We start from the raw sequence: 12,504 nt of genomic DNA, 5'->3' as shown, positions 1-12,504 counted from the left end.
CCAGTTGAAAAGAATCCATTCTAACTCTCTCTGTTGTAAAAAATCTGGGAATGTGGCAAGAAAAAACATTGGACATGGATGTCCAGGCAGACAACCTGGCGGCCTCCTGCTTTGGACTACTAAGGGTCATGTGAAAGATATTAGATATGATCCCAGATAAATCTAGAAGAACTGTGATCTAATCCCTGGTGTTATCTCATTTGGTTTACGGTAACTCTCTTTATCTTGGATCACGCAAATATGTGCTAAGAAAACTACAGGTAGTTCAAAATGTGGCTGCTAGAACACTTCTCAATATCCCCAGATGTGAACTTGTGAAAGAAGCTTTGAAACATTTACACTGATTACCTATAGAAGCTAGAATTACATTTAAATCTCTATGTTTGGCACATAGAGCACTGAAAAATAAAGCCCCTCCAAGGATCAAAGATCGTATTTCTCCATATTCCCCAATGAGATCTCTTTTCTCTTCTACGAGCTGTTTTCTGAAGATCCCATGGATCTTGAGAGCTAGCTGGGGAGGAAGAACCTTTGCGTAGCTAGCTACCAAACTCTGGAACTCAATGCTGGTGGAACTGGGACTCTTGGATGATGAACTCAAGTTTACAAAACTGGTCGAAGCCAGGCTCTTTCTACAATAAATCTAGTTTTATTAGTAATTTCGCTCTGCTGGATATGTTGCTTGCTCTCACTCAGAACTGGAGGCCTCAGGATAGCTATGCCCAATTAAAGTGTATAAACATAAACATAAACATAAACAAATCAGAATGTGTATTCGATTACATGAAAGGGCAAGTGATCACCTTCCATACTAAACAACAGACTGTGATAAATCTTGATTAAGCTTAAGCAAACAAGTTTTGCGTTACAAACCTGATCTATTCACTGACATCCAACTTCAAACACTGGCCTCTGATAGTTTAATCAGACCAGGTGTTAAAGTGCAGGTAGGCCAATTTCCATGGGAAAACACCACGCAATGAGCACAAAGATGCCCACCCCAACCTCCAGCAAGACCACCACCCACACTACAGGGACACTACTGAAGGAGGGAGCCCATCCCAAGTAAGTAGCAGGTACATGTCTGTGTATGTGTGTGTGGTGTGCCTTTGGGGGCCCCTTACATGGGGCTGCCTGCCTGGCACTGAGTATGCAGGGCTTGCCCAGAGGACACTGGTCCCCTGTGGTAGGCATTGGGGTAGGGATGATGACTCCCGTCTAAACTTTAACAGGAATCATTTTTTGGCTGCTTGTGCGTCAAAAAATGATGCTAGGCTGACTAGCTGCAGATATTTTGCTGCTAACCAGCCTAACATAATTTCTGACCCATTAACACAATTTCGTCTAATGCCATCCTTCACTGGCTAGCATCTTTTGTTGAGACACTAGCTATTCCTTGGCGCCATCGTGCATCATTCTATAAATATGGCGTTAGGGAATGTGGTAGCCGGCGTTAAAAAAATGATGCACAACATAATTTTTCATAAATATGGGCCTTTGTTTTTATAAACTTTACCCCATTTTCCATATAGTCTGTTTTTCATTCTCTGCCATTTTGATCTCAAATACGCATACTAGGAACCCGCACATTCGTCTCTCAATGAAGTACTTTTCTTTCATTTTTACGCTACTAAAAATGAAGTTAGATTGACTTACAATCTTTTTCCATATAAAATGTAGAGCCCTGTATGTTGTTTAGATATCATACATGGTTTGATATTAAAGTATTTGTCATGGTGTTTTCAGTTTGCTAAAGCTTATAGAACATTAAGACCCTGATTAATACTTTTTGGTGCAAAACTGCACTAACCCAGTTTTGCACCAAAAAGCTTAGCACCAGCTTGCACCATTTCCGAGCACCAGCAGGGCACCATATTTATGGAATGGTGCAAGCCAGTGCAAAGGGTAGGCTAGCGTAAAAAAAAATGACGTTAGCCAGGTGGGGCTGGAAGTATGGAAGAAGGTTGTTTTGCACCAAAAAATGACGTTAGGCAGGTTAGAGTAAAAAAAAAAAGGACTCTAACCGGCCTAGCATCATTTTCTGACGCAAAACCATCCATACCATATGATTCCTGTCTATAAAAGGACAGGAGTCATGCCCACCACCCCAACGGCCAGCACAGGGGACCAGGGTCCCCTGTGCATGGCCACTGCACCCAGTGTCATGTAGGGGAGCCCATTTCACGGCCCCCAATGGCACTTAAAAAATATATATATATATCCTTACATGTACTTACCTATACTTACCTGGGATGGGATCCCCCATCCTCCGCTGTCCCTCTGGTGTGGGTGGGGGTGTCCCTGGGGCCTGGGGAGAGCACCTGTGGGCTTATTCCATGGTGTTCCACCATGGAAATAGGCCCACAGGTCCCCTGACGCCTGCTCTGACCCAGGCATTAATAATGGTGCAAAGCAAGCTTTGCACCATTATTTGACCCCTCTTGCCCCCGTGCTTGATTTTATCATAGGGGATAAATATGGTGATAAGGCCATAGAGTCATTTTTTGCACGGGAATGCCTACTTTGCATCTCATTGACACAAAGTAGGTTTCCACGTCCGAAAAATGATTTTAACTCCATAAATTTGGCGCTAGACGGGTCTAGTGCCAAAGTATAATTATGGAGTTTGTTTTGCACTGAATTTGCACCAAAAAAATGATGCAAATTCGGCACAAAACAAATATAAATATGCCCCTAAGATTCCTGAGGAATCTGACATTTCCAATTCTTAAATGGCAGTTCTCCAAGAAAGGGGGGAAATTACTGCCTGTGCAGTCTTCTACATTCTGAAACAATAGCCTGCCATCTCTTCTAACCATAACAAAATGTCACAAATTCAAGCGTGAACTGAGACGTTTTTTATTCAAGAAATGTACAAACCACTCAACATTATTAGACAGTGTTTTTTGGACTATGATCAGGACGCTACGGTTTCATGAATGATTTTTGGACTTTGATATGTGTTTTTATCTAATTATATGGGCATTTGTCTGGTATCTAGAAACTAGATCAATGTCCTGCCTTTTTCACATTAAGATTTTAAATTACAATAGAGCAGCTGCATCTCGCTTCGCTCATAAGAAGCCGGGCGGGGGTGGTGCGCGGGAGGCTATGAAGGCGGGTGGGAACATGTTCTAAAAATTAATTTAAAAAATAATAATAATAAAATAAAAAATTACCTCGCTCCTCGCCGCTCTGCTCCTCTCCTCCGTCTTGCTGCAGTGCATAGGCTCCCAGCCTGACCTGTGGCCAGTTCAGATGTTGCTCAAAGCAGCATCAGGATTGGCTGGGAATGCCCAGCCAGGGCGCTCCCAGGCAGACTGGGATCCTGTTCAGGCTCCCTCCAGCCCGGCAACACAGTGCTCTAAAGGAGGAGCCACCCATGCAATAAAGTACAACTCATTCCCCTAACTCCTGAGTAACGTTCAGCAGATTTTTACCTGCTGCAACTGAACTGAGGAAAATTAAGGGGGTGAACTCATTACACCAAATCTCTTTATTCTGATTCTTGCATGAATAAGAGTTTGGACAGTAATAGAAATTTAACAGCTCACTCACAGAGAGGGCCTTAGTCATTTGTAGAACTTCAATTTTAGCTGGTCAATGTGAGAAAGTTTGCCAGGAGTTACAGGCACACATGTATTCCTAGGCTTAGCTTGTAACAATGAGTCATTTTACAGTGGAGGTTCCTGGTCTTTATCTCACTGGTGAGCTAAAGTTAAACACCAAGTACACCCAAATAGCATACAGTGATTCAGTGTAGAGTGCAGTGGTGTAGAATTCAGTGGCAGAGAGTTCATTGTTGCAGGGTAGACTGTCATAGAGCGCAATGGTGTATAGTAAAGAGGCCTAAAGTGCATTGACATGGAGTGCAGTGGTGTAGAGTGGTGCAAAGTAGAGTGGCATAGAGAGCTGTCGCATACAGGACCATGGTGCACAGCAGAATAAAGTGGTGCAGTGTGCAGTGACATAAAAAACAAAGATGTAGAGTGTAGTAGTGTAAAGTGCTACAGAGTACAGTGCTGTAGTGTGCAGAGTAGATTGGCATAGAGTGCATCAGCATACAGTGCATTGTTTTGAGTAAAGTGGTGTAGAGTGTAGTGGTGCAGAGTAGAGTGGAGTGGAGGGTCACTGAGTGGGGGGCTCTGAGTGCAATGGCACCAAGTTCAGTGGTGAAGAGTGGTGCAGAGTAGAGTGGGGTGGACAGCAGTAGCATAGAATACAGTGGTGCAAAGTAGTATAAAGTGGCACTGAGAGCAGTCACATAGAGTACTATGAGTACGTAGAGTGCAGTGGCATAAAGTGTCACAGAATAGAATATAACAGCATAGAGTGCAATGGTGCAGAGTAGACTGGCATGGAGTGCATGGGTTTTGGGTTAAGTGGTGTAGAGTGCATTGGAGTAGAGTGCAGTGATGCAGAGTACAGTGAAGTGATGCTGAGTGCAGTGGTGTAGAGTAGACTGTTTCAGAGAAGAGTGGAGTGGTGCATAGAGTAGAGTGGTGTAGAGTGCAAAGTAAATTAGAGTGACATAGCGTGGATTAGCATAGTTCGCACTAGCATTGAGTGGAGTGGTACAGAGCAGAGTGTGTTGGCATAGACTGCAGTAGCATAGATTGCAGTGTTGCAGAGTAGAGTGGCGTAGAGTCGAGTGGCGCAGAGTACAGTTGAGTCGCAGGAAGTGTATTATGTATGGTGAGGTAGCAGGGTGCCATTACAGACAACACATCTTTACTTAAAAAATACCAATTCATTTCACAGACATACAGTTTTACTGATAAAAGTATACAGCACACAAATAATAATGTGTGGAAATATGATCAACTAGTGTATTTATTTTGAACTATTAAATGCCACCACGCTTCACAATTACCAAAAAATGTCCTTCATTTATGGTTTTCCAATTCTGATGTATTCTGAAATATCTTGATAGTTCATTTACAGACATTTAATTTTTGTTGTGTGCTAGGAAAGAAAATATAATCGCACAGCCTTCCTCAAGTACTCCCCCCCAGCCAGCATGATTGACACATAAATCCTCTCACTTTGAAGTCAGAGAAACAAAAGTAAACACCACGCTCCCTGGAAGACAGAGCCTGACAATTGACCTCTGTCTTTGGATGCGCAGCAATGTGACAAGATAAGAACAAGATTTAAAAGCCGGTTTGCAGAAATCCATTACTGGTGGAAGAATACCGTAAATAGTGTTTAGGCATGGGAAGGGATAACCTAATGTTGGACACCCTAGAACAAAAAAAGCCAGCAAATAGAAAGCAAGCAAATGTGAGTTACTAACCACAAAGCTTATGGTAAGCAATAGGTGGAATACATTGCCAGGAAAGCTTTCCGAATGTTCCCAGGATGTCATTAACAAACCAGACAGCTGTGCTGACTGGCAGACTTCAACCTAGAAATGGAGTCCAGGAACCTCTGCAGAAAAGATGATTTCACAGCTACCTGGGAAAGTAAAACAGACTTAAATATTGTGAGAAGTTAACAATAAATAAAAATAACCACAGACCTTGGGCACAAATCTAAACAATAAGTGGCAGAGGGACCAGGTCCCCTAACATGGCAAAGAAAGGAATCTTATTTAAAATGTAAAAGTGCACATTGAGCAAATGTGCAAAAAAGGTAGGAAACAGTTATTGTTAATGCCATGTGCCTGCAGTGACCAAATAAAAGCCAGCAAGTGTGGCATCAGTAACAAGTGGTTGAAGCGCTGCCAAGGGCACTATCTTGCCAACCAGGTAGGAAAAAAAGTAGAAAACTGTCATGTAAATTAAAGATGAAAATGGGGCACAGCAACCCCTTTTGGGGAGAAGGTCCCAAGGCTAGAAAGAAAAAAAGGCTAAAATAATGGGAGACATGTAAAACAGATAAATAAAAGATAAATAAAATAGCAATGTACTTGAACATAAATCAAAACAGTAAATTAAAGAACAAAATTGTTGCCAAGAGGCCTGGTCCCAAGTAATGCAAGGAAAGTAAAGGAGTCAACCTCACAATTTAAAAGAGCACAATGTGCAGGACTGTAACAAGCAAGGAGAGCAGTTGTGTAGTTTAGCTAGAACTCCATCAAAAACTAGATGGACATATCCTGTAGGAAGGGCTTTCTCTGGATCCCCATGCTATACCTGCTGGATTTGATGCAGAAGAGATATCATTCAAGAGACTAAGGGGGTCATTATGACCCTGGCGCTAGGTGGGATGGTGGCGGTACATAACGCCACATTATGACATTGGCGGCTTGGCTGCAGCAAACCCGCCAATTTACCATTCCTACTGCCATGTCGGCAGCAGCCGCAAGGCCGGAGATAACAATCTCCAGCCCAGCGGCCTCTATAGTACTGCCGGCGGCATTTTGAGCCAGCCTACCACCATGGCTTTCGTGGCGACCATGGCGGTAGGCCCTGCCAGTTGCAGGGAATTCCTTCCCTATCACTGGTAGGAGGCTCACCCACCCCCCCAAACACTTCCCTGAAGACCCCCACGCCCCTTCATCCATGCTCCCCGTTCCGATTCCCCACCCCCCATACATGCACACACTCGCAGACAGGCACTATGCATACACCCACTCACTCACACTGGCATACATGCATTCATTCATGCATACATCCATTCATGCTTGCACACATCCATACTGTACACACATTCACACTGGCATGCAGATACGCATTCACATTTCCAGTCTTACACGCATTCACAGACGTGCATACACCCACGCAAACAACACTACACACACAGATGCATTCACGCACACACTCATACATTCATTCACACAACCTCACACACACACAAAACACCTCCCACCCCTGTCCCCTGTCAGAAGCCCAACTTACCTGCATCCAGGTGGTCTTCCGTCAGGGAACGGAGCGCTGCTACCGCCAGCAGCGCCCGCCAGCAGAACACCGCCAGGCCGTATCATGTGTCATGATATGGCTGGTGGCGGTCTACTGGCGTGGTGGTGCTGGTGAAGGCAGCGCTACCTTGCCACCATCCGCCAGTATGGCCATGGCCGGATTTCTGCCCTGCTTGTGGCAGAAGTCCGGCTGTGGTCATAATCTGGCGAACAGATGGTAGCCGCGGTGACGGTCTTTTGGCGGCCATCACCGCCGCAGAAGGCGGTTTATACCACCAATGTCTTAATATGGGCCTAAATCTGTAAACGGTTACGTCCATATGGATACTTGGAACAAGAATGGAGGTCCAATATATTAAAACATTTTGAATCCAATTGTTCTATGGACTGCGGGCAGCCACCAATTAATATGGCAGCAGGACAAGTGCAGCACAGGTAACATATTACAAAATGTTTAAGGCTGAAACTCATTTACGGAAAGAAAGAAATAAGTTATTCTCAGCAGAGTGTATAGTGAATAACGATTCTTTATTGTGAAACCTTAGCCTATGTCAGACGTAGGCTGCTATAGTCCTTGGCAAAGTCATGAGTCAGCCTCTCCAGTTGATTGCTCATTAGTGCTGACCTATATATTGCAAAATAAATGCTGGATTTATGGTCAGGCAAGAATAGCCTCGCTCCAATAAATGTATGAGTGATGGGGAGTAGCTATCAAAAGTACAGTAGGTGCAGTGGCACCAGAAACCATGGTGAGTAGAGGACCCGCTGCACCTAATTATGCTGTCTTTTTTCTACCCCACCGAGGATAAGGGGATATTTTTCTTGTTTGGATTAGGGCCCGTTGTACATTTACTCTGCCAGCACTCCATGCATTTGCGGTGCTCCCTTCCGTATTTGACAGTCGCAGGGTCGGGTTCACAGCATCATAGTGCACGCGCTCCTCTCAATGGTCTCCAACACTATACTTCAGGGCCTAATCTTCAGGCCACTAGAAATGTCAGTGAGACGGGAACCTGCTAGAAGACTGAATAATCCCATTAGGGCGTTTGTTTGTGTTTTTTTTCTGGTTATAAAAACCAGCACTATTCAGTTTTCATGACACTTATCCCTTTAAGTTTTACTTCATACAGTTAATTTACTAAAACAACGATTTACACACATTTCACTCCATAGGCATGACTATCTCTATCCAATGCAACTAAATTGACCACGGTCAAACAAGTGAGGCAGACAGCGTCTAAAATATATTGTAGGAAGCATTACATCTTTATAAGTCAAAGGTTATAGAAACAAACTGCCTTCACAGATTCGGTTGCAAGCATTATAGTATTCCTCTAACTATAAATTAGTTACTGTAATTCATTAGACTTACATTAAATGGGGCAGCCACCTATTTTTAAGGAACACTAGGTAAAAACTTAGGTATCATTATTGTTAATGAACTCATCTTGAAACCTCCGATAAGCTCCTTGATCTCTACCTGTTTTTTGACCTTGAGGAAAATAAAAAAGCTGCCTAGGTATTTAACTGATAAGGCCTTAATCGCGGTGGTCATGACATTAATTCGTTCTTGGCATGACAATGGCAATTCTTTATATCTTAGTCTCCCAAAAAATCAGTTACACAGGTTGCAGACTGTTCAAAATCAGGCAGCCAGACGTATTTTCAAAGCACCTAGAAATTGCCATATTACTCCTTTACTAAGAGATCGTCACTGGCTCCCACTAGACCAAAGGATTACCTTAAAAGCCTGCTGTATTGTTTTCAAGGCGTTCCGGGAGGAGGGTCCTCAAGTCCTAACTGTATTTGTATTTATATAGCGCTTACTACCCCTGACGAGGCGTCAAAGCGCTTTTACTCCCTAACCACTTTCCAAAGACTCCTCCCTCTTCTGTCTCTCCTTTACTCATCCCAAGCCTCATCCTATTACTATAAACTCCCAAATAACACTTCTAGATTTTTAAGAAATAAGATCATGAAATATTTACCAACTAGGACCTCATGATCAACTTTCTACAATCTCTTTACTATTCCAAAATTCAAGAGGCAAAGGATGGGTTGCGCCAGGTTCTTAGTACAAGCCCCTGCAATATTGAATCCCCTGCCTCCAACTCCCCCCCACACACATTTACATCATCAGATGGATTATTTGAAATTTAGGAAGGAGTTAAACATGTTGCTGTTTAAGCAGACCTACTAGTTCTTTTCCCTCTTTGTGTACATTAGGTTAGGTGTGGACTCCTTGCTGTACTTAGCACTGAGTAACCTCGCTCTACAAGTCCATTACAACATAACATAACATTCTGTGTAGTAACTTTAACCGTTAGTATAGAATCATAGCACTTTAAACATAAATAAAGGTTGGAAAAGTTGTGTGTCATTGCCTGTGTAGCATTTCACAAGATTTTTTAAATTAATATTTGCAAGCTCCAAGAAATTCCTAAAGTTTCATAATTAACAGATGATGATGATAAAAATAATGAAATATTACGGTTTTATTGAACAAACTCCGTCGGGGTTTGTAGGAAGAGACACCTACGTTTTGGAGGGGATCTTCCTACAAAAACATTAGGAGAAGTTCGAAAAACTCTCCCCCATATTCTTTTTTTAATAAAACCTTCAGCTGAAGTTGGCATAATGCTTACATTTTTTAAAACTTCGGAAAGTGCAAATTCTGTTAATTTTCAGTTGCAATAGCGGAATAAGACTTCACCCACCCTAAAAATAAATAAACAGATGTGGCAGTATCCCACACAGTGCGTTCTGTGTTTGGACCTCAGTTACACTGCAGCAGCAGAAACATAAGTATACCACTCTCTGTGAATGATTTCCTTTCTAGCGTGGGAATCAATTTTCTTTCGTGTTGTGCCATCAAATTAAAACATGTTGGGGTCAGGAGAATGTTTTTTTTTTTGGTGAGCAAATATCAACCCCCTGGCCCGCCAGAAGTGGCTCATGTTTGTGAAATATTGTCTTTGCAACAACTACTTCTTACTATTTCAATATAAATAAAGGGATAATTATAGAAAAATAACTGGTAATGTACAAAGTACATTTAAATAAGACAAATGCTTTGAGTATTTAGCTGCAAAGAATGTCTTTTGTAACAGAACTATTTTATCTTGATTTTAAATACTGTTATTTTTATACAAGTAGCTTAGGTACAGTTTCACAGGAAGTGAGTCAAACCTGATCCTGTTTATAACAGATCATTAATTTAGAACTTTTCGTAGTAGACTTAAAGTTAGGGTCACTGGAATTATGAGGCAAAACAGGACTAAATATATTTGGTATAATACACAAAAGGACATCCTAGTATTCCCTTGAGGGCTTGGGTATCTATGATAAGTTATATAAAAGTGCATACAAGGCACTTATTTGGACAGAAACAATCAAATACTTAAATTGTTCAGTGATGTCCCAAAGTGACATCACAGCTTACTTGGCTGTAGTAAATAAAAGAAAACTTTGAAATTAAGTATTGAATAGATCATGAAAAACATGTGCATAAGCGTTTGTAAGTTGTATTGAAATTAAACATATAAGGAATCATGGGCTCAAAGTAAACAGTAGTGCATATTACATTGACAATGTTTTTGTCTACAGCATAGTATGAATGTTGAAATTCTTTGACATTTGACAATGTACTGGAACCCACTTCCTCAATTCAACACAGGAATGTCCATCATAGTATTGAAACAATCAGGGGCATATTTCTACTCTGTTTGCGCCGGAATTGCGTCGGTTTTTTTGACGCAATTCCGACGCAAAACTAACTCCATATTTATACTTTGGCGTTAGACGCGTCTAGCGCCAAAGTCCATGGAGTTTGCGTCATTTTTTAGCGTGGACACCTACTTTGCGTTAATGATATGCAAGGTAGGCGTTCCCGTCTAAAAAATTGACTCCGAGGCATGTGCGCCGTATTTACACTCCCGGGCAAAATTCACGCCCGGGAGTGGGCGGGTCAAAAAAAATGACGTCCAGCCGCTTTTGCGCCATTTTTTAGCGCCTGGACAAGGCAGGCGTTAAGGGACCTGTGGGCTCGGAAGGAGCCCAGAGGTGCCCTCCCATGCCCCCAGGGACACCCCCTGCCACCCTTGCCCACCCCAGGAGGACACCCAAGGATGGAGGGACCCATCCCAGGGACATTAAGGTAAGTTCAGGTAAGTATTTTTGTAAAAAAAAATTGCGGCATAGGGGGGCCTGATTTGTGCCCCCCTACATGCCACTATGCCCACTGACCATGCCCAGGGGACAGAAGTCCCCTGGGCATGGCCATTGGGCAAGGGGGCATTCCTGTCTTTGCTAAGACAGGAGTCATTTCAATGGGGGTTGGGAGTCGAAAAAAATGGCGCAAATCGGGTTGAGGCGAAAAATTTGCCTCAGCCTGACTTGCCCCATTTTTTGGCTCCCAAGCTCCATATTCCCCTACGCCGGCGCTGCCTGGTGTACGTCATTTTTTTTCACGCACACCAGGCAGCGCCGGCGGCTAACGCCGGCTAACGTCGGCTAACGTCATTGAATAAATACGGCGCCCGCATGGCGCTTCAGAATGGCGTTAGTCGGCGCTAATTTTTTTGACGCAAAACTGCGTTAGCACAGTTTTGCGTCAAAAAGTATAAATATGGCCCTCACTCTTTGGAGTGATGTGAGTAACCCAAGGGAGAGATGGGTTGTACGTCGACACTGCGGTCTCAAAGAGTATGGGGCATATTTATACTCTGTTTGCGCCGGAATTGCGTCGTTTTTTTGACACAATTCCGACGCAAAACTAACTTCATATTTATACTTTGGCGTTAGACGCGTCTAGCGCCAAAGTCCATGGAGTTTGCGTCATTTTTTAGCGTGGACACCTACTTTGCGTTAATGATATGCAAGGTAGGCGTTCCCGTCTAAAAAATTGACTCCGAGGCATGTGCGCCGTATTTACACTCCCGGGCAAAATTCACACCCGGGAGTGGGCGGGTCAAAAAAAATAACATCCAGCCACTTTTGCGCCGTTTTTTAGCGCCTGGACAAGGCAGGCGTTAAGGGACCTGTGGGCTCGGAAGGAGCCCAGAGGTGCCCTCCCATGCCCCCAGGGACACCCCCTGCCACCCTTGCCCACCCCAGGAGGACACCCAAGGATGGAGGGACCCATCCCAGGGACATTAAGGTAAGTTCAGGTAAGTATTTTTTTAAAAAATTTTTGTGGCATGGGGGGGCCTGATTTGTGCCCCCCTACATGCCACTATGCCCAATGACCATGCCCAGGGGACAGAAGTCCCCTGGGCATGGCCATTGGGCAAGGGGGCATGACTCCTGTCTTTGCTAAGACAGGAGTCATTTCAATGGGGGTTGGGAGTCGAAAAAAATGGCGCAAATCGGGTTGAGGCGAAAAATTTGCCTCTGCCTGACTTGCCCCATTTTTGGGCGCCCAAGCTCCATATTCCCCTACGCTGGCGCTGCCTGGTGTACGTCATTTGTTTTCACGCATACCAGGCAGCGCCGGCGGGTAACGCCGGCTAACGTCATTGAATAAATACGGCGCCCGCATGGCGCTTCAGAATGGCGTTAGCCGGCGCTACTTTTTTTGACGCAAAACTGCGTTAGCGCAGTTTTGCGTCAAAAAGTATAAATATGGCCCTCAGTATCCATAA

Source organism: Pleurodeles waltl, chromosome 4_2 (assembly GCF_031143425.1).
Source record: "Pleurodeles waltl isolate 20211129_DDA chromosome 4_2, aPleWal1.hap1.20221129, whole genome shotgun sequence".
Lineage (NCBI taxonomy): Eukaryota > Metazoa > Chordata > Amphibia > Caudata > Salamandridae > Pleurodeles > Pleurodeles waltl.
Note: the sequence above shows the minus strand (reverse complement) of the source record.